The sequence below is a fragment of the Blennius ocellaris genome (assembly GCF_963422515.1).
Source record: "Blennius ocellaris genome assembly, chromosome: 22".
NCBI lineage: Eukaryota > Metazoa > Chordata > Actinopteri > Blenniiformes > Blenniidae > Blennius > Blennius ocellaris.
In genome coordinates this window covers 18,064,807-18,090,474 of record NC_137671.1, presented here as the reverse complement: position 1 = coordinate 18,090,474, position 25,668 = coordinate 18,064,807, and positions in this window count along the sequence as shown.

The following is a 25,668-nucleotide window of genomic DNA, read 5'->3' as shown; positions in this document are numbered from 1 at the left end:
TTACTACACCATCACCAGGTGAAAACAGGAAGTTATAAGATTACTACACCCTCACCAGGTGAAAACAGGAAATGATAAGATTACTACACCATCACCAGATGAAAACAGGAAGTTATAAGATAACTACACCATCACCAGGTGAAAACAGGACGTAATAAGATTACTACACCATCACCAGGTGAAAACAGGACATTATAAGATTACTACACCATCACCAGGTGAAAACAGGAAGTAATCAGATTACTACACCATCACCAGGTGAAAACAGGACGTAATAAGATTACTACACCACCACCAGGTGAATAGAGGAAGTAGTCAGATTGCTACACCATCACCAGGTGAAAACAGGAAGTTATAAGATAACTACACCATTACCAGGTGAAAACAGGAAGTAATCAGATTACTACACCATCACCAGGTGAAAACAGGAAGTTATAAGATTACTACACCATCACCAGTTGAAAACAGGAAGTTATAAGATTACTACACCATCACCAGGTGAAAACAGGAAGTTATAAGATTACTACACCATCACCAGGTGAAAACAGGAAGTAGTCATATTACTACACCATCACCATGTGAAAACAGGACGTTGTAAGATTACTACACCATCACCAGGTGAAAACAGGAAGTTATAAGATTACTACACCATCACCAGGTGAAAACAGGAAGTTATAAGATTACTACACCATCACCAGGTGAAAACAGGAAGTTATAAGATTACTACACCATCACCAGATGAAAAAAGGAAGTAGTGAGATTACTACACCATCACCAGGTGAAAACAGGAAGTTATAAGATTACTACACCATCACCAGGTGAAACCAGGAAGTCATAAGATTACTACACCATCACCAGGTGAAGACAGGACATTATAAGATTACTACACCATCACCAGGTGAAAACAGGAAGTAATCAGATTACTACACCATCACGAGGTGAAAACAGGAAGTAATCAGATTACTACACCATCACCAGGTGAAAGCAGGAAGTTATAAGATTACTACACCATCACCAGTTGAAAACAGGAAGTTAGAAGATTACTACACCATCACCAGGTGAAAACAGGAAGTTATAAGATTACTACACCATCACCAGTTGAAAATAGGAAGTTATAAGATTACTACACTATCACCAGGTTAAAACAGGAAGTAGTCATATTACTACACCATCACCAGGGGAAAACAGGACGTAATAAGATTACTACACCACCACCAGGTGAATAGAGGAAGTAGTCAGATTACTACACCATCACCAGGTGAAAACAGGAAGTTATAAGATAACTACACCATCACCAGGTGAAAACAGGAAGTAATCAGATTACTACACCATCACCAGGTGAAAACAGGAAGTTATAAGATTACTACACCATCACCAGTTGAAAACAGGAAGTTATAAGATTACTAAACCATCACCAGGTGAAAACAGGAAGTTATAAGATTACTACACCATCACCAGGTGAAAACAGGAAGTAGTCATATTACTACACCATCACCATGTGAAAACAGGACGTTGTAAGATTACTACACCATCACCAGGTGAAAACAGGAAGTTATAAGATTACTACACCCTCACCAGGTGAAAACAGGAAATGATAAGATTACTACACCATCACCAGGTGAAAACAGGAAGTTATAAGATAACTACACCATCACCAGGTGAAAACAGGAAGTTATAAGATTACTACACCATCACCAGATGAAAACAGGAAGTTATAAGATAACTACACCATCACCAGGTGAAAACAGGACGTAATAAGATTACTACACCATCACCAGGTGAAAACAGGACATTATAAGATTACTACACCATCACCAGGTGAAAACAGGAAGTAATCAGATTACTACACCATCACCAGGTGAAAACAGGACGTAATAAGATTACTACACCACCACCAGGTGAATAGAGGAAGTAGTCAGATTGCTACACCATCACCAGGTGAAAACAGGAAGTTATAAGATAACTACACCATCACCAGGTGAAAACAGGAAGTAATCAGATTACTACACCATCACCAGGTGAAAACAGGAAGTTATAAGATTACTACACCATCACCAGTTGAAAACAGGAAGTTATAAGATTACTACACCATCACCAGGTGAAAACAGGAAGTTATAAGATTACTACACCATCACCAGGTGAAAACAGGAAGTAGTCATATTACTACACCATCACCATGTGAAAACAGGACGTTGTAAGATTACTACACCATCACCAGGTGAAAACAGGAAGTTATAAGATTACTACACCATCACCAGGTGAAAACAGGAAGTTATAAGATTACTACACCATCACCAGATGAAAACAGGAAGTAGTGAGATTACTACACCATCACCAGGTGAAAACAGGACGGTATAAGATTACTACACCATCACCAGATGAAAACAGGAAGTTATAAGATTACTACACCATCACCAGATGAAAACAGGAAGTTATACGATAACTACACCATCACCAGGTGAAAACAGGACGTAATAAGATTACTACACCATCACCAGGTGAAAACAGGACATTATAAGATTACTACACCATCACCAGGTGAAAACAGGAAGTAATCAGATTACTACACCATCACCAGGTGAAAACAGGACGTAATAAGATTACTACACCACCACCAGGTGAATAGAGGAAGTAGTCAGATTGCTACACCATCACCAGGTGAAAACAGGAAGTTATAAGATAACTACACCATCACCAGGTGAAAACAGGAAGTAATCAGATTACTACACCATCACCAGGTGAAAACAGGAAGTTATAAGATTACTACACCATCACCAGTTGAAAACAGGAAGTTATAAGATTACTACACCATCACCAGGTGAAAACAGGAAGTTATAAGATTACTACACCATCACCAGGTGAAAACAGGAAGTAGTCATATTACTACACCATCACCATGTGAAAACAGGACGTTGTAAGATTACTACACCATCACCAGGTGAAAACAGGAAGTTATAAGATTACTACACCATCACCAGGTGAAAACAGGAAGTTATAAGATTACTACACCATCACCAGATGAAAACAGGAAGTAGTGAGATTACTACACCATCACCAGGTGAAAACAGGACGGTATAAGATTACTACACCATCACCAGGTGAAAACAGGAAGTTATAAGATTACTACACCATCACCAGGTGAAAACAGGAAGTTATAAGATTACTACACCATCACCAGGTGAAGACAGGACACTATAAGATTACTACACCATCACCAGGTGAAAACAGGAAGTTATAAGATTACTATACCATCACCAGGTTAAAACAGGAAGTAGTCAGATTACTACAACATCACCAGGTGAATACAGGACGTAATAAGAATACTACACCCTCACCAGGTGAAAACAGGAAGTAATCAGATTACTTCACCATCACCAGATGAAAACAGGAAGTTATAAGATTACTACACCATCACCAGATGAAAACAGGAAGTTATAAGATTACTACACCATCACCAGGTGAAAACAGGACGTAATAAGATTACTACACCATCACCAGGTGAAAACAGGAAGTTATACGATTACTACACCATCACCAGGTGAAAACAGGAAGTTATAAGATTACTACACCATCACCAGGTGAAAACAGGACGTTATAAGATTACTACACCCTCACCAGGTGAAAACAGGAAATGATAAGATTACTACACCATCACCAGGTGAAAACAGGACGTAATAAGATTACTACACCATCACGAGGTGAAAACAGGACGTAATAAGATTACTACACCATCACCAGGTGAAAACAGGAAGTTATAAGATTACTACACCATCACCAGGTGAAAACAGGAAGTTATAAGATAACTACACCATCACCAGGTGAAAACAGGACGTAATAAGATTACTACACCATCAGCAGGTGAAAACAGGAAGTTATAAGATTACTACACCATCACCAGGTGAAACCAGGAAGTTATAAGATTACTACACCATCACCAGGTGAAGACAGGACATTATAAGATTACTACACCATCACCAGGTGAAAACAGGAAGTAATCAGATTACTACACCATCACGAGGTGAAAACAGGACGTAATAAGATTACTACACCATCATTAGTTGAAAACAGGAAGTTATAAGATTACTACACCATCACCAGATGAAAACGGGAAGTTATAAGATTACTACACCATCATCAGGTGAAAACAGGACGTAATAAGATTACTACACCATCACCAGGTGAAACCAGGCAGTTATAAGATTACTACACCATCACCAGGTGAAGACAGGACATTATAAGATTACTACACCATCACCAGGTGAAAACAGGAAGTAATCAGATTACTACACCATCACGAGGTGAAAACAGGACGTAATAAGATTACTACACCATCACTAGGTGAAAACAGGAAGTTATAAGATTACTACACCATCACCAGATGAAAACGGGAAGTTATAAGATTACTACACCATCATCAGGTGAAAACAGGACGTAATAAGATTACTACACCATCACCAGGTGAAAACAGGAAGTTATACGATTACTACACCATCACCAGGTGAAAACAGGAAGTTATAAGATTACTACACCATCACCAGGTATAAACAGGACGTTATAAGATTACTACACCCTCACCAGATGAAAACAGGAAGTTATAAGATTACTACACCATCATCAGGTGAAAACAGCACGTAATAAGATTACTACACCATCACCAGGTGAAAACAGGAAGTTATACGATTACTACACCATCACCAGGTGAAAACAGGAAGTTATAAGATTACTACACCATCACCAGGTGAAAACAGGACGTTATAAGATTACTACACCCTCACCAGGTGAAAACAGGAAGTTATAAGATTACTACACCATCACCAGGTGAAAACAGGACGTAATAAGATTACTACCCCATCACCAGGTGAAAACAGGAAGTTATACGATTACTACACCATCACCAGGTGAAAACAGGACGTTATAAGATTACTACACCCTCACCAGGTGAAAACAGGAAATGATAAGATTACTACACCATCACCAGGTGAAAACAGGAAGTTATAAGATTACTACACCATCACCAGGTGAAAACAGGACGTAATAAGATTACTACACCATCACCAGGTGAAAACAGGAAGTTATAAGATTACTACACCATCACCAGGTGAAGACAGGACATTATAAGATTACTACACCATCACCAGGTGAAAACAGGAAGTAATCAGATTACTACACCATCACGAGGTGAAAACAGGACGTAATAAGATTACTACACCATCACCAGGTGAAAACAGGAAGTTATAAGATTACTACACCATCACCAGGTGAAAACAGGAAGTTATAAGATAGCTACACCATCACCAGTTGAAAACAGGACGTAATAAGATTACTACACCATCACCAGGTGAAAACAGGAAGTTATAAGAATACTACACCATCACCAGGTGAAACCAGGAAGTTATAAGATTACTACACCATCACCAGGTGAAAACAGGAAGATATAAGATTACTACACCATCACCAGGTGAAAACAGGAAGTAATCAGATTACTACACCATCACCAGGTGAAAACAGGAAGTAGTCAGATGACTACACCATCACCATGTGAATACAGGACGTAATAAGATTACTACACCATCTCCAGGTGAAAACAGGAAGTAATCAGATTACTACACCATCACCAGATGAAAACAGGACGTTATAAGATTACTACACCATCACCAGATGAAAACAGGAAGATATAAGATTACTACACCATCACCAGTTGAAAATAGGAAGTTATAAGATTACTACACCATCATCAGGTGAAAACAGGACGTAATAAGATTACTACACCATCACCAGGTGAAACCAGGCAGTTATAAGATTACTACACCATCACCAGGTGAAGACAGGACATTATAAGATTACTACACCATCACCAGGTGAAAACAGGAAGTTATAAGATTACTACACCATCACCAGGTGAAAACAGGAAGTAGTCATATTACTACACCATCACCATGTGAAAACAGGACGTTGTAAGATTACTACACCATCACCAGGTGAAAACAGGAAGTTATAAGATTACTACACCATCACCAGGTATAAACAGGACGTTATAAGATTACTACACCCTCACCAGATGAAAACAGGAAGTTATAAGATTACTACACCATCATCAGGTGAAAACAGCACGTAATAAGATTACTACACCATCACCAGGTGAAAACAGGAAGTTATACGATTACTACACCATCACCAGGTGAAAACAGGAAGTTATAAGATTACTACACCATCACCAGGTGAAAACAGGACGTTATAAGATTACTACACCCTCACCAGGTGAAAACAGGAAGTTATAAGATTACTACACCATCACCAGGTGAAAACAGGACGTAATAAGATTACTACCCCATCACCAGGTGAAAACAGGAAGTTATACGATTACTACACCATCACCAGGTGAAAACAGGACGTTATAAGATTACTACACCCTCACCAGGTGAAAACAGGAAATGATAAGATTACTACACCATCACCAGGTGAAAACAGGAAGTTATAAGATTACTACACCATCACCAGGTGAAAACAGGACGTAATAAGATTACTACACCATCACCAGGTGAAAACAGGAAGTTATAAGATTACTACACCATCACCAGGTGAAGACAGGACATTATAAGATTACTACACCATCACCAGGTGAAAACAGGAAGTAATCAGATTACTACACCATCACGAGGTGAAAACAGGACGTAATAAGATTACTACACCATCACCAGGTGAAAACAGGAAGTTATAAGATTACTACACCATCACCAGGTGAAAACAGGAAGTTATAAGATAGCTACACCATCACCAGGTGAAAACAGGACGTAATAAGATTACTACACCATCACCAGGTGAAAACAGGAAGTTATAAGAATACTACACCATCACCAGGTGAAACCAGGAAGTTATAAGATTACTACACCATCACCAGGTGAAAACAGGAAGATATAAGATTACTACACCATCACCAGGTGAAAACAGGAAGTAATCAGATTACTACACCATCACCAGGTGAAAACAGGAAGTAGTCAGATGACTACACCATCACCATGTGAATACAGGACGTAATAAGATTACTACACCATCTCCAGGTGAAAACAGGAAGTAATCAGATTACTACACCATCACCAGATGAAAACAGGACGTTATAAGATTACTACACCATCACCAGATGAAAACAGGAAGATATAAGATTACTACACCATCACCAGTTGAAAATAGGAAGTTATAAGATTACTACACCATCATCAGGTGAAAACAGGACGTAATAAGATTACTACACCATCACCAGGTGAAACCAGGCAGTTATAAGATTACTACACCATCACCAGGTGAAGACAGGACATTATAAGATTACTACACCATCACCAGGTGAAAACAGGAAGTTATAAGATTACTACACCATCACCAGGTGAAAACAGGAAGTAGTCATATTACTACACCATCACCATGTGAAAACAGGACGTTGTAAGATTACTACACCATCACCAGGTGAAAACAGGAAGTTATAAGATTACTACACCATCACCAGGTGAAAACAGGAAGTTATAAGATTACTACACCATCACCAGATGAAAACAGGAAGTAGTGAGATTACTACACCATCACCAGGTGAAAACAGGACGGTATAAGATTACTACACCATCACCAGGTGAAAACAGGAAGTTATAAGATTACTACACCATCACCAGGTGAAAACAGGAAGTTATAAGATTACTACACCATCACCAGGTGAAGACAGGACACTATAAGATTACTACACCATCACCAGGTGAAAACAGGAAGTTATAAGATTACTATACCATCACCAGGTTAAAACAGGAAGTAGTCAGATTACTACAACATCACCAGGTGAATACAGGACGTAATAAGAATACTACACCCTCACCAGGTGAAAACAGGAAGTAATCAGATTACTTCACCATCACCAGATGAAAACAGGAAGTTATAAGATTACTACACCATCACCAGATGAAAACAGGAAGTTATAAGATTACTACACCATCACCAGGTGAAAACAGGACGTAATAAGATTACTACACCATCACCAGGTGAAAACAGGAAGTTATACGATTACTACACCATCACCAGGTGAAAACAGGAAGTTATAAGATTACTACACCATCACCAGGTGAAAACAGGACGTTATAAGATTACTACACCCTCACCAGGTGAAAACAGGAAATGATAAGATTACTACACCATCACCAGGTGAAAACAGGACGTAATAAGATTACTACACCATCACGAGGTGAAAACAGGACGTAATAAGATTACTACACCATCACCAGGTGAAAACAGGAAGTTATAAGATTACTACACCATCACCAGGTGAAAACAGGAAGTTATAAGATAACTACACCATCACCAGGTGAAAACAGGACGTAATAAGATTACTACACCATCACCAGGTGAAAACAGGAAGTTATAAGATTACTACACCATCACCAGGTGAAACCAGGAAGTTATAAGATTACTACACCATCACCAGGTGAAGACAGGACATTATAAGATTACTACACCATCACCAGGTGAAAACAGGAAGTAATCAGATTACTACACCATCACGAGGTGAAAACAGGACGTAATAAGATTACTACACCATCATTAGTTGAAAACAGGAAGTTATAAGATTACTACACCATCACCAGATGAAAACGGGAAGTTATAAGATTACTACACCATCATCAGGTGAAAACAGGACGTAATAAGATTACTACACCATCACCAGGTGAAACCAGGCAGTTATAAGATTACTACACCATCACCAGGTGAAGACAGGACATTATAAGATTACTACACCATCACCAGGTGAAAACAGGAAGTAATCAGATTACTACACCATCACGAGGTGAAAACAGGACGTAATAAGATTACTACACCATCACTAGGTGAAAACAGGAAGTTATAAGATTACTACACCATCACCAGATGAAAACGGGAAGTTATAAGATTACTACACCATCATCAGGTGAAAACAGGACGTAATAAGATTACTACACCATCACCAGGTGAAAACAGGAAGTTATACGATTACTACACCATCACCAGGTGAAAACAGGAAGTTATAAGATTACTACACCATCACCAGGTGAAAACAGGACGTTATAAGATTACTACACCCTCACCAGATGAAAACAGGAAGTTATAAGATTACTACACCATCATCAGGTGAAAACAGCACGTAATAAGATTACTACACCATCACCAGGTGAAAACAGGAAGTTATACGATTACTACACCATCACCAGGTGAAAACAGGAAGTTATAAGATTACTACACCATCACCAGGTGAAAACAGGACGTTATAAGATTACTACACCCTCACCAGGTGAAAACAGGAAGTTATAAGATTACTACACCATCACCAGGTGAAAACAGGACGTAATAAGATTACTACCCCATCACCAGGTGAAAACAGGAAGTTATACGATTACTACACCATCACCAGGTGAAAACAGGACGTTATAAGATTACTACACCCTCACCAGGTGAAAACAGGAAATGATAAGATTACTACACCATCACCAGGTGAAAACAGGAAGTTATAAGATTACTACACCATCACCAGGTGAAAACAGGACGTAATAAGATTACTACACCATCACCAGGTGAAAACAGGAAGTTATAAGATTACTACACCATCACTAGGTGAAGACAGGACATTATAAGATTACTACACCATCACCAGGTGAAAACAGGAAGTAATCAGATTACTACACCATCACAAGGTGAAAACAGGACGTAATAAGATTACTACACCATCACCAGGTGAAAACAGGAAGTTATAAGATTACTACACCATCACCAGGTGAAAACAGGAAGTTATAAGATAGCTACACCATCACCAGGTGAAAACAGGACGTAATAAGATTACTACACCATCACCAGGTGAAAACAGGAAGTTATAAGAATACTACACCATCACCAGGTGAAACCAGGAAGTTATAAGATTACTACACCATCACCAGGTGAAAACAGGAAGATATAAGATTACTACACCATCACCAGGTGAAAACAGGAAGTAATCAGATTACTACACCATCACCAGGTGAAAACAGGAAGTAGTCAGATGACTACACCATCACCATGTGAATACAGGACGTAATAAGATTACTACACCATCTCCAGGTGAAAACAGGAAGTAATCAGATTACTACACCATCACCAGATGAAAACAGGACGTTATAAGATTACTACACCATCACCAGATGAAAACAGGAAGATATAAGATTACTACACCATCACCAGTTGAAAATAGGAAGTTATAAGATTACTACACCATCACCAGGTGAAAACAGGACGTAATAAGATTACTACACCATCACCAGGTGAAAACAGGAAATAATAAGATTACTACACCATCACCAGATGAAAACAGGAAGATATAAGATTACTACACCATCACCAGGTGAAAACAGGACGTAATAAGATTACTACACCATCACCAGGTGAAAACAGGAAGTTATAAGATTACTACACCATCACCATGTGAATACAGGATGTAATAAGATTACTACACCACCACCAGGTGAATAGAGGAAGTAGTCAGATTACTACACCATCACCAGGTGAAAACAGGAAGTTATAAGATTACTACACCATCACCAGGTGAAAACAGGAAGTAGTCATATTATGACACCATCACCATGTGAAAACAGGACGTTGTAAGATTACTACACCATCACCAGGTGAAAACAGGAAGTTATAAGATTACTACACCATCACCAGGTGAAAACAGGAAGTTATAAGATTACTACACCATCACCAGGTGAAAACAGGAAGTTATAAGATTACTACACCATCACCAGGTGAAAACAGGAAGTAATCAGATTACTACACCATCACCAGTTGAAAACAGGAAGTTAGAAGATTACTACACCATCACCAGGTGAAAACAGGAAGTTATAAGATTACTACACCATCACCAGTTGAAAATAGGAAGTTATAAGATTACTACACTATCACCAGGTTAAAACAGGAAGTAGTCATATTACAACACCATCACCATGTGAAAACAGGTCGTTGTAAGATTACTACACCATCACCAGGTGAAAACAGGAAGTTATAAGATTACTACACCATCACCAGGTGAAAACAGGAAGTTATAAGATTACTACACCATCACCACATGAAAACAGGAAGTAGTGAGATTACTACACCATCACCAGGTGAAAACAGGACGGTATAAGATTACTACACCATCACCAGGTGAAAACAGGAAGTTATAAGATTACTACACCATCACCAGGTGAAAACAGGAAGTTATAAGATTACTACACCATCACCAGATGAAAACAGGACGTTATAAGATTACTACACATCACCAGGTGAAAACAGGAAGTAATCAGATTACTCCACCATCACCAGATGCATTCAGACTCTTGTTCATTATGTAGGTTGGTTCTCCAGTGAGAAAGTTAGAACGTTCTCCACTGGCTATGAGGACCTCGGCCTCCAGCCTTGTGTGACCTGAGCCCATCAGGATGTTGATAATGATCTGAAAAATACTGACAAGGTGCATGTAGACTGCTTAATCAGACGAGTCGGTGGTGAGGGCGACCGGGATCCCGGGTGATGGGTGGACCAACATAGTGGCCCGGCACAACGCAGCCTTTGTGTTCCCAAACACTTTGACCCTCTCGGTAGTCCAATCAATGTCCTGGTTGGGGGTCTTGTCCTTGAGGGCCTCGTACAGCGGACGCATGATGTGATCTGCCCGGTGGATGAATCGATGGTAGAATGTAACCATCCCGAGGAACTCCCAGAGCCTCCCAGGCCAAGCGTGGTTGGGGAAAGGTGGAAACAGCCTCCACCTTTGACGGGAGGGGGGCAGCCCCATCACTACTCATAAGATGTCCAAGGAACTGGATGGATGGTGCTCCAAAGACACACTTCCCCGGGTTAATGATCAGGCCATGCTGGTCGAGTCTTGTGAAGAGGGCCTGGAGGTGCGTCAGGTGCTCTTCCTCAGAGGAACTGGCGACAAGGACATCCTCCAAGTAGATGAAGATGAAGGGCATGTCCCTAAGTGCTGAGTCCATCAGTCGCTGGACGGACTGGGCCGCGTTTTTCAGGCCAAAGGAATCCTGAGGATTTCAAATAACCCGAAAGGAGTCACCACTGCCGTCTTTGGGATGTCTGTAGGGTGCACCGGGACTTGGGGGTAACCCTGCACCAGGCCCACTTTCGAGAACAGGCACTTCCCCGCCAAATGCACAGATAAGTCCTGAATGTTTAGGATAGGGTAGTGGTCCAGCGTGGTGGCATCATTGAGGCGGAGGTACTGTAGTTGCCACACAGACGCCAGCCAGCGTCTGGCTTAGGAACCATGTGGAGAGGTGAGGCCCATGGGCTGTCGGAACGGTGAATGGTGCCAAGGCATTCCATATTGGTGAATTCGGCCTTAGCAGTCACAAGTCAATCCGGGTTGTGCTGTCGGGCCCTGACATAGATGGGGGGGGGGCCCGTGGTCTCAATGTGGCGCTCAACTCCATGTTTAGTCGTGGTGGCCAAGAAGGTGGGCTGCGTCAGGCAGGGGAACTCCCCGATAAGCTGCTGGTACTTCGCCCTCAGAGGGCGAAGTACCAGCAGAGAGAGACCATCAAATGATGACATTTGATGGAGAGACCATCAAATGTTCCCTCGTCGTGGACACACGCTAATGAGAAGGTCAATGCATTCACCAGAAGTCCTTTCTTGACATCTACGAGCAGCCCGTTGGCGCACAAAAAATCTACGCCAAGGAGAGGAAAGGTAATGTCGGGTGTGACAAAGTCCCAGGTTACCACTGACCTCCGAAACACAAGTCCACAGTCTTTGTGCCATATGTCCAGATGGGGGTGTCGTTGGCGGACGTTCAGGGCGGGCCCTGCATCCCTCCAGTGGTTACATCCACTGTCGCCGGCAGGACACTCCTCTGGGCGTGGTGTCACAGGGGAATTTGCGCTGAGAGAGGGTGTCCTCAATGAACAGCAGCCAGCCCTTCATGCCTGTGCACACAGCCTCTACTGAGCGCAGGGCTAGGCATTTCCCAGGGCTAGGCCTTTCCCGTCACATTGAAGTTGCAAGGGGGGCGGCACCTTTTAGCCTTGGCACCAAAACGTGCGTGGAAATAGCACAAACCTGGGCTGGCACAACTGTCGGTGGCAGTGTGTCCTTTCCCAGGGGAAACGCCAACGCCTGGGGGGGTGTAGCTGCACGTTGGGGCCAGCATGCCAGGAGCGAAATACTGGTTGGCCAGGAGGAATTGGTTTGCTTCCTCCACCAGAGTGCATGGCTCGGTAATGGATGCATTTGTGAACTCCATCTGGACGTGTGTCGCAGAAACAGTTCTATGAAGAAAAAATTCGACTCCTCTGTACCCAGCAGTCTTAACATCATTTCCATGTGTTTGGAGGGTTTGCTGTCCCCTCATCCCTGCATAGCAAGAAGATGTCGGGCTCGCTCGGATCGCGACAGTTCAAAAATGTTGAGGAGGCAAGCCTTGAGCCCTGCATATTTATCTCAGGCAGGAGGACATGTAATAAAACTCACTGCTCTGGCCCGTGGAGCGCCCACGCGCCGAAACTGCGTGGTAATATTGTGTGGTATCATCTGTAATTCCACGGAGGGCAAACTGAGCTTCTGCCTACGTAGACCACGCTGCCACGCACGTCTTTCAAAACTCGGGGACACCAATGCAATGCTTCAGGACAGGAGTCGGAGGTGGCGTGTTGAATGACGGTGCTGATGCTGGCTGTTTTAATGGCATTATGACGTTTGTTTTACAACCACAACAGAGCAGACTCTCAACTCGGTGAGTTCATAGAATGCATAGAAGAATGCAAAGAATGCATAGCATGCCTTTTATTGTCACTATACCAGGCACAATGAGATTAAAAACAACTCCAGTAACAGTGCCACAGTGTACAGAATATGTAAAAAACATAGTAAGGAAAATAGAAAGGTGGTATGGTGCACAGTCCAGTCCTGAGAGCAATACAATATGTTGTGTGTAATTTACAGGAAATAAATATGATACTATATACAGATGTGTTCCTAACAGTACTAACTAAATACAACAGGGAATTCCATCGGTATTAACTGTCCCAACGGAACTCTGTAATTTAACTTAGGTTCCGTGGGTGAATTATGTCAACTCGCTACAATTCTTTCTTTATTCAAGGACTCTTTAGCTAATCTATCAGCAGCTTCATTTCCCTCAATTCCCAAGTGACCTGCCACCCACATAAAACAAACATGACAACCTAACCTTTATATTCTTGAAAGGCAGTGCAAGATCTTCATTATTAAATCAGGGTGAGCTCTAGAAGCACCTTCACCTATTGCCACCAAAGCAGCAGATGAATCCCAGCATATAACACTGTTCTTTGGTTTATTATGATCTAAAGTTCTTTGAATTGCTAAAAGTTCAGCAAGAAAAATCTAAATATTATCTGATGTAGCAGATTCTCCTCAGCAATAAAAAGTCCAACCAGTTTTCCCAGGAATGGGATCCTTTGATCTGTCTGTGAATATTTTTATGAATTCATTAAACTGACTCAGACTCATCTTCACATCCTTGCTCAGGCTATTTCTCCCTTCTTCAAGGAGAGATGGCTGAACCTCATGTTCAGGAAGAAACCAAGGTGGAACTGACGACCAATCACATAGCCACTTTTCCACACTCCAAACCAAATCCACCGCCAGGTGCTTTACATGGTGAAACACTGGACTTCTTTCTCTTCCCTGAGAATTCCCAGGAAGCATCTAAAAGGCACTTTCAAACAGAACTGGTTCGTGTGTCACAAAACTTCACCCAATGTTGAGGCCCTAATTCTTTCCTCCTGATCTTTAACTGCATTTCCCACATTTCAATAAGCAAGGCATGGATAGGATTTGTTTTGAAGGAACCACTACAAATTCTCAAGGCCTCCGCCTGAACTCGGTCAAACTTACATAGAGCAGATTTGGAAGCTGAACCAAAAATCACACAACCACAATCTAAGATGGGCCTAAATGTAGCATGATAAATCATAGCCAGGGTCTCTTTCAGCACCCCAGTGGCTTTCAGCCAAACTATGGTGAATATTTATGACTTTTTTACTCTTTCCAGCAACTTCTCCTATGTGCTCTTTCCATGTAAGTATTTCATCCAGTCATAGACCAAGAAACTTAAATATGTTTCTACTGGGCCACCATACAACGGAATTGTTATTGCAAGAATCGTCCTTTTATGCCCAAAGATCATGTATTTACTTTTGGAAGATGAAATTCTAAATCCTCACTCATTTGCCCATTGAACTACCTGATCCAGAGCTTTTTGCATCGGACAGAAAAGGACACACATGTCCCTCCCCCTCTTCCAGATGCTCCATCATCCACAAACAGAGACTTCCTAAAGAAATTAGGTATGTTCAACAATATATCAACAATCATAATGTTAAAGAGAACAGAAGTGATCACTGTTCCATTCATGATGTCAGCAGTTTCTGAGAGACCACCCCCAATTTGAACTTGAATGGATCTGTTATTTAGAAAATCTTTAATCTCGTAGAACATCCAACCCTTAACACTTGCATCATGAAGTTTAATAAGTAATCCCTCCTGCCAATATCTTTTTTGACATTGTGATCCAATACTGCAATGGTGTCCATATTACTCCCACCAACTGTGAAGCTATTTTGATAGTGTACAAAGAAACCCGTAGATACAAGGAATATAGACCAACCTATTAGTCACAATTCTTTCCATCATATTGCATAAAACAGCTGTTAAAGCTATCGGCCGATAAGATGAAGGGCAAGAGGGATCTTTTCCTAGTGTCACCATAGGAACCACAATAGCATGATTCCACACCTTAGTAATGCTCCTGCTTCCCAGACATTAGTCAACAAAGCCAGTATTTCGTCCAATGCTGCATCATGTAAATGTTTAAGCAGTTCCTGTCTTGTCCAGGATTGGAGTTGTGAACTGCCTGCTTGAGCTCCTTCAGAGAGAAGAATACATTATAAGTAGCTGTTTCTGAAGAAACAACATTTTAATTCCACCCTTCAGCCTTCAAGATGTCTTCCCTCCTCACTCGACCATAATCTCCTAGAAACTTTGAATTGTATACTTCTTGAAAAACTTTTACACACATATTCGCTTTTTCAAAGTTACTCACTGCTTCGCTACTGCCTTCAGAGAGGGCTGGCATTAATGACCTCACCATTTTCCCAGACATTTTATGTATTCTGGACCAGACCTGCCGAACTGGAGTATCCGCCCCCAGGGTTCCACACAAAGCCCTACAACACTTCTCTGAGCATCTTTGATCATTTTCCTTGGCTTCGCCCTACAGCATTTAAAAAGAATGCAGTTTTCCTGAGTAGGATGTCTGGCAAAAGTGTAAAAGCATGTTTTCTTTCTTTCAATGCCTTGTCACAGTCACTATTCCACCACGGAACAATTACTCCATCCTTTGGGATTCCCTTACATGGAATTTGTCAGGAGTCACACACCTCGCTCTAGCACCGGATCCTCTCTGACACTCCTGCAGGCAATCAGCTAATTGATTGCCATGCAGTCTTAAGCCCTGCAGTGAGGAGGGTCCGGGGCCAGAGGATTGTCTATTCCCAGTCCGTGTGGAGAGTCCCCTGTTGGCTGCTGCCGCAGGTGAGTCGGTGTTGTCCTCCCCGGGTAGTGAGTGTCCTCCCCGGGGTGGTTCCCGTTCCCGTTCCTGTTCCGACGCCCGGTTCCAAGAAGTCCCGTCCGGGTTCCATCCCGGTTCCAAGAAGTCCCCGTCCGGGTTCTGTCCCGAAGTTCCCCATCCGGGTTCCGTCCCGGTTCCAAGAAGTCCCCCGTCCGGGTCCCGTCCCGGTTCCTAGAAGTTCCCCGTCCGGGTCCCGTCCCGGTTCCAAGAAGTTCCCCGTCCGGGTCCCGTCCCGGTTCCAGGAGGCCCCCCAGAGATTCCCCGGGTCCCGTCCCGGTTCCAAGAGGCCCCCCCAGAGATTCCCCCGGGTCCCGTCCCGGCTCCGGGAGGCCCCCCCAGAGATTCCCCCGGGTCCCGTCCCGGTTCCAAGAGGCCCCCCCAGAGATTCCCCCGGGTCCCGTCCCGGTTCCAAGAGGCCCCCCAGAGATTCCCCCGGGTCCCGTCCCGGTTCCAAGAGGCCCCCCCAGAGATTCCCCCGGGTCCCGTCCCGGTTCCAAGAGGCCCCCCCAGAGATTCCCCCGGGTCCCGTCCCGGTTCCAAGAGGCCCCCCCAGAGATTCCCCCGGTCCTGTCTCCGTTCCAGCTCCCCGTTCCCTGTTTCCTTAATAAAACATGACGTTTGCAAACAACTTCCTGCTTGAGGTCTGCTTTTGGGTTCAGGACACTCCACGCGCCGGCTCCCAGCCGTGACAGAATTGTCCTTAAAGCCACATCAAGAATCACTTTATTCAAGGAATCATTAAACTCATCAACAGAAACTTCACTATTAAAATCCCCTAAACTATTTCCAGTTTCTTCCCCAAACTTAGCCCATTCTGCCCTTGCAAAGTCAAACCTTTTACCCAGGTCCCCCTGAACCACTATTAGTGGTCTTCTAAACTTTCTTCAAACAGGAAAGTGGTCTCTTCCCATTCCTCCAGGACATCCTATTCACCCACTTTGGTTAGGTCTGGAGAAGCAAGAGTTGAATCAAGACAGGACTTTTTAAAGGAAGTAATGTCAAATCCAGTAGGCCTACAATCATTCATAACTACTAATCCACAATTATCTAGCATCTCTTCTATCACAACAACCTCCAGGGGATTGTGAGGGTTTAAGCCTCCAGCTCAGATCACAGTTATCAAAGTTATCAACACCGGGGTATTTCTGTTTCCACCCTCCTTGGCTTTAAACCTCTTCACATGTCTTATGTTCCTCCCTCTAATGATTTTCTTGATTCCCTCCTCTGAGATATCAGGACACACTCCATAGATGACACTGTTTAACTCAGTCTTCTTTGCAGGAATGGTCACTTCCACCTTTTTCCAAAGTATTTTTCCAACTTTCATTTCTCTCCTAACTTGGTCCATATTCCTGCACAACAGAAGCAAAGCTCCACGAGGAAAAATCAGAGCATCCTACCCTTCCCCAGCACCCCTGAGGTCCAGCCGGACAGCAACCCCAAGCAGCCCTAAGACCCACAAAAAAAAGCTTTTTCGGCAGGAGAGTTCATACTTGGTGAAGAAGCTGTCAAACTCGTAGGCCACGCCCCCTCGCGGCATGCATACATCTGTGAAGCAGCGCTTTAACTTTTCAACTGCACAGCTTGTTTCTCACTTCCAGTGTTTTCAGGAGTAAATTTCTCTGAACTGTTTCAGTAATAAAAGAGAAAGTTTGTGTCTGAGCCGCCATGTGGGTCTGGTTTTAACCGCAGGAACTGAGTGATACATTCAGGCGCATCACGGAAGTCCACCTTCCGACATTTTAAAAAGGTAATACAAAAGTAGTGTAACAAATTACAATTCAGAGACAGTACTATTGTGGTACTAATTACCTTCAAATCGCAGTAACTAATGATATATAATATAGGACATTTTGGAAGTAACTTGCCCAACATTAATGGCATTGGTTAATCAGGCTTTCTGATTACTAGTTATGAGAGGTTTACTGGTGTGACTCAGTACCTCATGTGGGGCTTCCAGTAGGACTTTCCGTCAGTTGAACTGAAAACAAACTCAATTTGTAGCCTCTGAAAAATACCAGGTTCTGTACATCTATCTCTAAAGCTGAATGGTTGTACACATTAATGAATGTAAAAAGCAAAACCAACTTATTAAAAAGAATCCCAAACTGGCAGGCATGATCTTGTTATGCTCATTATCTTGCAGCTGCAACCGACACCTCCATTGCTGACCATCTCACCTCTGTGAAGGAGTCTCATCTGCAGGAAATCATTCAGTTCTGCTGCTTTGCAAATTCAAACTCTCTGTTATTGTTGGAAGACACACAGGGCTCCTGAAGGGGAATACGGTGTTGCACTGTGATCGGTTGTGGTATCAATCAAGGCCTTTATTAGTTGAAGGACTCAAAATGAAGTGTGCTTGCAGCATGTACTTTAAACTTTACAGTTTTATTTGGAATAATAGAAATAGCTATGGAGCAGATTGGTGTGGGCTTGAAGATATGGAAGATAAAACAGATGACAGTAAACCAACCTGTCACTGCCTGTGGTGCTTTCAGCCTGCTGGATGTAGAAGTAAGCAGCAGATGAGCTTTCAGAGAAGTGACTGTAGCTCCAGACTGACTGAAGCAAACTAAAAGCCACCCACACCTCTGTGAGTGTGATATATAATGCCTCAGCAGTAAAACAGGAGCTGTTTTTCTCGTCCTTTGGGGATACTTAGTCACAATGCCACACGTTGCGCTGCTCATTAATCCACCCACTCTTTCATTATATTTTTAGCTCTTCCCTTCACATCTGACTCGGCATCACTTGAGAAAATAGTGTTTCATGATGCGTCTCTGTCAGGCTGCTGAGGGCTGTGTGAATATTACCCGCTTTGTGCATGTCATCCCTTTCACTTTGTTACTGCACTATATTTCCTGTTGACAGACTGGATCACAATACAGCCATCAATAAAGGCTAAGCTGCCTTTTAATATGCATTCATTAGGTTTTGTCACTGTAAATCTCCTTGCATACAGCACTTGATATTGGTCTTGTAGCTCTGGCTGAGTGAGGCCTGATGAGCGATTTGAAGGTTTTAACATGGAATTAGTTAATCCAGCTTTCATGTTAAACTGTGTGACTTGAGCTTAATTATAACTAAAGAGACTGAAACTCCTGTTTTAGCTTCAGCACCAGCCAGTCATGGCTGCAACTGGACAAAGAAATGACCAGGGAATATTGGTCAGATGGCAGTGGGTCACATTCAGATTTAATGATAGAACAGACAATTTTTCAAAGGATTTTGCAGTCAGACTCATACTGTTCATTTTCAATTCAATTAATCAGATTTCACCACGATGGACCAAAAAGGACCAACAGCACTTGTTGGAATTAAATAATAATGAAGACAGTTCTGGTGGTAAATGACTGTACGATATTGTTCTGACCAGAGGTCCGTTTCACGAAGCAGGTTTATCGATTACCCCAGGTCAATTAACCCCGAGTTGAGGGAAATGCGGGGTTTTCCGTTTCACGACGGGAGGTAACAACCAGAGGAAGAGGGGTAACTCCAGTCTGTTTCACAACAGGAGGTAACAACCAGAGGAAGAGGGGTAACTCCAACCTGTTTCACAACAGGAGGTAACAACCAGAGGAAGAGGGGTAACTCCAGTCTGTTTCACAACAGGAGGTAACAACCAGAGGAAGAGGGGTAACTCCAGTCTGTTTCACAACAGGAGGTAACAACCAGAGGAAGAGGGGTAACTCCAGTCTGTTTCACAACAGGAGGTAACAACCAGAGGAAGAGGGGTAACTCCAACCTGTTTCACAACAGGAGGTAACAACCAGAGGAAGAGGGGTAACTCCAGTCTGTTTCACAACAGGAGGTAACAACCAGAGGAAGAGGGGTAACTCCAGTCTGTTTCACAACAGGAGGTAACAACCAGAGGAAGAGGGGTAACTCCAACCTGTTTCACAACAGGAGGTAACAACCAGAGGAAGAGGGGTAACTCCAGTCTGTTTCACAACAGGAGGTAACAACCAGAGGAAGAGGGGTAACTCCAGCCTGTTTCACAACAGGAGGTAACAACCAGAGGAAGAGGGGTAACTCCAGTCTGTTTCACAACAGGAGGTAACAACCAGAGGAAGAGGGGTAACTCCAACCTGTTTCACAACAGGGGGTAACAACCAGAGGAAGAGGGGTAACTCCAGTCTGTTTCACAACAGGAGGTAACAACCAGAGGAAGAGGGGTAACTCCAACCTGTTTCACAACAGGAGGTAACAACCAGAGGAAGAGGGGTAACTCCAGCCTGTTTCACAACAGGAGGTAACAACCAGAGGAAGAGGGGTAACTCCAGCCTGTTTCACAACAGGGGGTAACAACCAGAGGAAGAGGGGTAACTCCAGCCTGTTTCACAACAGGAGGTAACAACCAGAGGAAGAGGGGTAGGAAGAGGGGTAACTCCAGTCTGTTTCACAACAGGAGGTAACAACCAAAGGAAGAGGGGTAACTCCAGTCTGTTTCACAACAGGGGGTAACAACCAGAGGAAGAGGGGTAACTCCAGCCTGTTTCACAACAGGGGGTAACAACCAGAGGAAGAGGGGTAACTCCAGCCTGTTTCACAACAGGGGGTAACAACCAGAGGAAGAGGGGTAACTCCAGCCTGTTTCACAACAGGGGGTAACAACCAGAGGAAGAGGGGTAACTCCAACCTGTTTCACAACAGGGGGTAACAACCAGAGGAAGAGGGGTAACTCCAACCTGTTTCACAACAGGGGGTAACAACCAGAGGAAGAGGGGTAACTCCAGCCTGTTTCACAACAGGGGGTAACAACCAGAGGAAGAGGGGTAACTCCAGCCTGTTTCACAACAGGGGGTAACAACCAGAGGAAGAGGGGTAACTCCAGCCTGTTTCACAACAGGGGGTAACAACCAGAGGAAGAGGGGTAACTCCAACCTGTTTCACAACAGGGGGTAACAACCAGAGGAAGAGGGGTAACTCCAGTCTGTTTCACAACAGGGGGGAACAACCAGAGGAAGAGGGGTAACTCCAGCCTGTTTCACAACAGGGGGGAACAACCAGAGGAAGAGGGGTAACTCCAACCTGTTTCACAACAGGGGGTAACAACCAGAGGAAGAGGGGTAACTCCAGCCTGTTTCACAACAGGGGGTAACAACCAGAGGAAGAGGGGTAACTCCAACCTGTTTCACAACAGGGGGTAACAACCAGAGGAAGAGGGGTAACTCCAACCTGTTTCACAACAGGGGGTAACAACCAGAGGAAGAGGGGTAACTCCAACCTGTTTCACAACAGGGGGTAACAACCAGAGGAAGAGGGGTAACTCCAACCTGTTTCACAACAGGGGGTAACAACCAGAGGAAGAGGGGTAACTCCAACCTGTTTCACAACAGGGGGTAACAACCAGAGGAAGAGGGGTAACTCCAGTCTGTTTCACAACAGGAGGTAACAACCAGAGGAAGAGGGGTAACTCCAGTCTGTTTCACAACAGGAGGTAACAACCAGAGGAAGAGGGGTAACTCCAACCTGTTTCACAACAGGGGGTAACAACCAGAGGAAGAGGGGTAACTCCAGTCTGTTTCACAACAGGAGGTAACAACCAGAGGAAGAGGGGTAACTCCAACCTGTTTCACAACAGGAGGTAACAACCAGAGGAAGAGGGGTAACTCCAGTCTGTTTCATGAAGCGGTGTAACGTCAACTCTCGGTCAGTTACCATGGCAACAGTCGCTCTAGAACTAACCTGGTCAGGAGCAGGTTTTTGTCAGTGAACCTGGAGTTTTGCTCTGGCTCCGCCCCCTTTCAGACGGACACTGGATTTCATTTCCTCATTCAGTGGGGGAGTTTTGGTGAAACAGTTCTGCAGTGCCTTATTCCAGAGGAAAATTAGACGTCAACTTTATTCCCTCAACATGGAATGTCCTTTTGATAATGATCCGATTGATGAAGGCGCAGCGTTACTTCACCCAGAATTGAATATTGGCAGACAGATCATCATCAGACCAAAGATGTACTGGCATTTCCAGACACCTTCCTTTTTGAGCGGTACCGTTTTACTGCAGAGACCATTATATACATCCACAGTTTAATCGCTCCGTACATTAGCAACATCACCAGCTGAGCCTTGCCCTGACGTCATAGCAGACATTGTGTGTTGCGCTGTGTTTCCTCGCAAATGTCAGTTTTCTGTACAATATTGGAGACGCAGAGCACCTGAGTAAGGACACTGTATGCAGCCAATCAGAAAGGTGTGCCTGGCCCTAGAAAGGTTTTTAGCAACTTTTGTTGTTTTCCCTGGAGAGAAACCTTCAAGAGTCATCAAGGAGGAGTTCCACAGGATTGCAGGTGAAGGATGAGATCCATTAAATACATATTAAATAACATTCTGTTAATGATATTGTGCTGCAATCTTAGACTGGGATTAGTAATTTTCCTGTTTTTCAGGAGTCCCAAATGTGATAGGCTGCATCGATGGAACGCACATCCCATCAAAGCTCCTTCACAAGATGAAGCAGATTTTGACAGGGGTTACCATGACAACCCCGGCTGCTGACCCCTTACCCAGACCCTGAACCAGGCCCCCCAACAGAACTTCAACCGGGCTACTGCAGGACAAGAGCCCGGGTGGAGAGGACCATAGGCCTGCTGAAAGCCTGTTTCCAGTGCCTACGTCACCTCAGGGTGACCCTGAGAGGGCCTTCATAACACCTTGCCCTACATAGAGAGGACCCTGCCCTACACAGAGAGGACCCTGCCCTACATAGAGAGGACCCTGCCCTACACAGAGAGGACCCTGCCCTACGTAGAGAGAACCCTGCCCTACATAGAGAGGACCCTGCCCTACGTAGAGAGGACCCTGCTCTACATAGAGAGGACCCTGCCCTACATAGAGAGGACCCTGCCCTACATAGAGAGGACCCTGCTCTACATAGAGAGGACCCTGCCCTACGTAGAGAGGACCCTGCCCTACATAGAGAGGACCCTGCCCTACGTAGAGAGGACCCTGCCCTACGTAGAGAGGACCCTGACCTACATAGAGAGGACCATGCCCTACGTAGAGAGGACCCTGCCCTACGTAGAGAGGACCCTGCCCTACACAGAGAGGACCCTGCCCTACATAGAGAGGACCCTGCCCTACGTAGAGAGGACCCTGCTCTACATAGAGAGGACCCTGCCCTACGTAGAGAGGACCCTGCCCTACATAGAGAGGACCCTGCCCTACGTAGAGAGGACCCTGCCCTACATAGAGAGGACCCTGACCTACATAGAGAGGACCCTGACCTACGTAGAGAGGACCCTGCCCTACATAGAGAGGACCCTGCCCTACGTAGAGAGGACCCTGCCCTACATAGAGAGGACCCTGACCTACACAGAGAGGACCCTGCCCTACATAGAGAGGACCCTGCCCTACGTAGAGAGGACCCTGCCCTACATAGAGAGGACCCTGCCCTACATAGAGAGGACCCCGATGATGATGATGAGCCCATTGACTTGTCAGCTATGCAGGATGGCAGAGCTGTCAGAGACACCATATGCCATCATCACTTCGGGGTCTGACCACCACCACCACCACCACCACCACCACCACCACCACCACCACCACCATCACCACCACCACCACCACCACCACCACCACCACCACCACCACCACCACCACCACCACCACCATCACCACCACCGCCACCAAATAAAGACATGATGCACAATTCATTTGGTCTTTTTTATTTCCTACAAATACAAGAGCTAGTTTAGTTAATGTAGTTAGTAGTTAGCATAATTCACCTGGGACTGTACACCCACCCTTAACTTGTGCTCCAGTAGTTCCATTTACACATCTGCATTTCCTTAGCAGTGTTTTCCATCTTCTGGAGCAGGTGGAGTCTATAGATCTGTTTTACAGATAACTGGGAGGACATAAGGAGGACATTCAATTATTACAGTTGGACATGAATTCCACAGAATGAACCTCTGGTGTTTACTGAACATCTGTCTCACTGTCAGTCCTTGCAGTGGATGTTGAGGGACCCTCCTGCTGCTGCCCAGCCAGGCCCTGTTAAAAATAATGTGTCAATACTTCAGTGTAGACAAAATATCACTCTTTATTCCACCACAATGTTTCAGAAATGTAAACGGGATGAGAACTATCATACCTCTATAGACCTTTGTGGATCCTCCTCTGTAAAGGCAGCAGACAGGGTTTCCTCGTACTCTTCATCCTAGATGAATATGTTTCAGTATATTTAAACTACCAACTAGCAAGATCTTTGGAGTGTTGCCTACTTACAAGGTCTGTTATGGCATGAGGGGGTCCAGCAGGCAGAGAGCACCATCACAATCTGTTGGGTGACAAAACAAAGACATGATGGGGAAATAAAGATGAACAAAAGGAGGCTTAAAGAGATATATAGGCCTCGGCATATTATATATTATGAAGGAAGTGGTATCTTGAGGGGTGAGCTCTGAAGAGGAGCTCCTCCAGGGATTCCCTCAGCCACTGGCCTCCCAACATTCTGCCTCTGTTAAAGGTGGAGGTGCTGGGCCACCACCCGTTTTACATCTGCCTTCTTTCTGTTGGCTGAGTAAAGTCTGCGTTAGTTTAGCCTTAATTATTTGACAGCACATGATCTGGGTGAGAAGACATTTATGTGTTTGAAAACAGCATTATGTTGGAATAAAACACCTCACAGTCAAATGGCCACTTGATATTTACTGTACAATGTCACACATGATCGAAATTACGTTAAGAAATGTATTGATTAACAATTAAATTGGCAGCGGTCTTACCCGATTGGACAATGTTTTTATATTTCACTTTCAGCTGCTGCCAAGAGGCTTCTCCCCCACGGAATTGCACCTAAAAGAAATAAATTAATAAGCTACCATCAAGCAGTATTCCCTTGCAATAATATTGCGATGACAAAGACGTTTGAACTTACGCATTCACTTGAGCAGCAATCTTCTTCCACGCCGCCTCCCTCTCTTTAGCAGCCGCTGCAACGTTGCATTTTTTTTTTTTTTTTTTTAAATATGTTCATTTTCGCCATATGATCGGATCAATACTTCCTGCTCCACTGGCGTCAA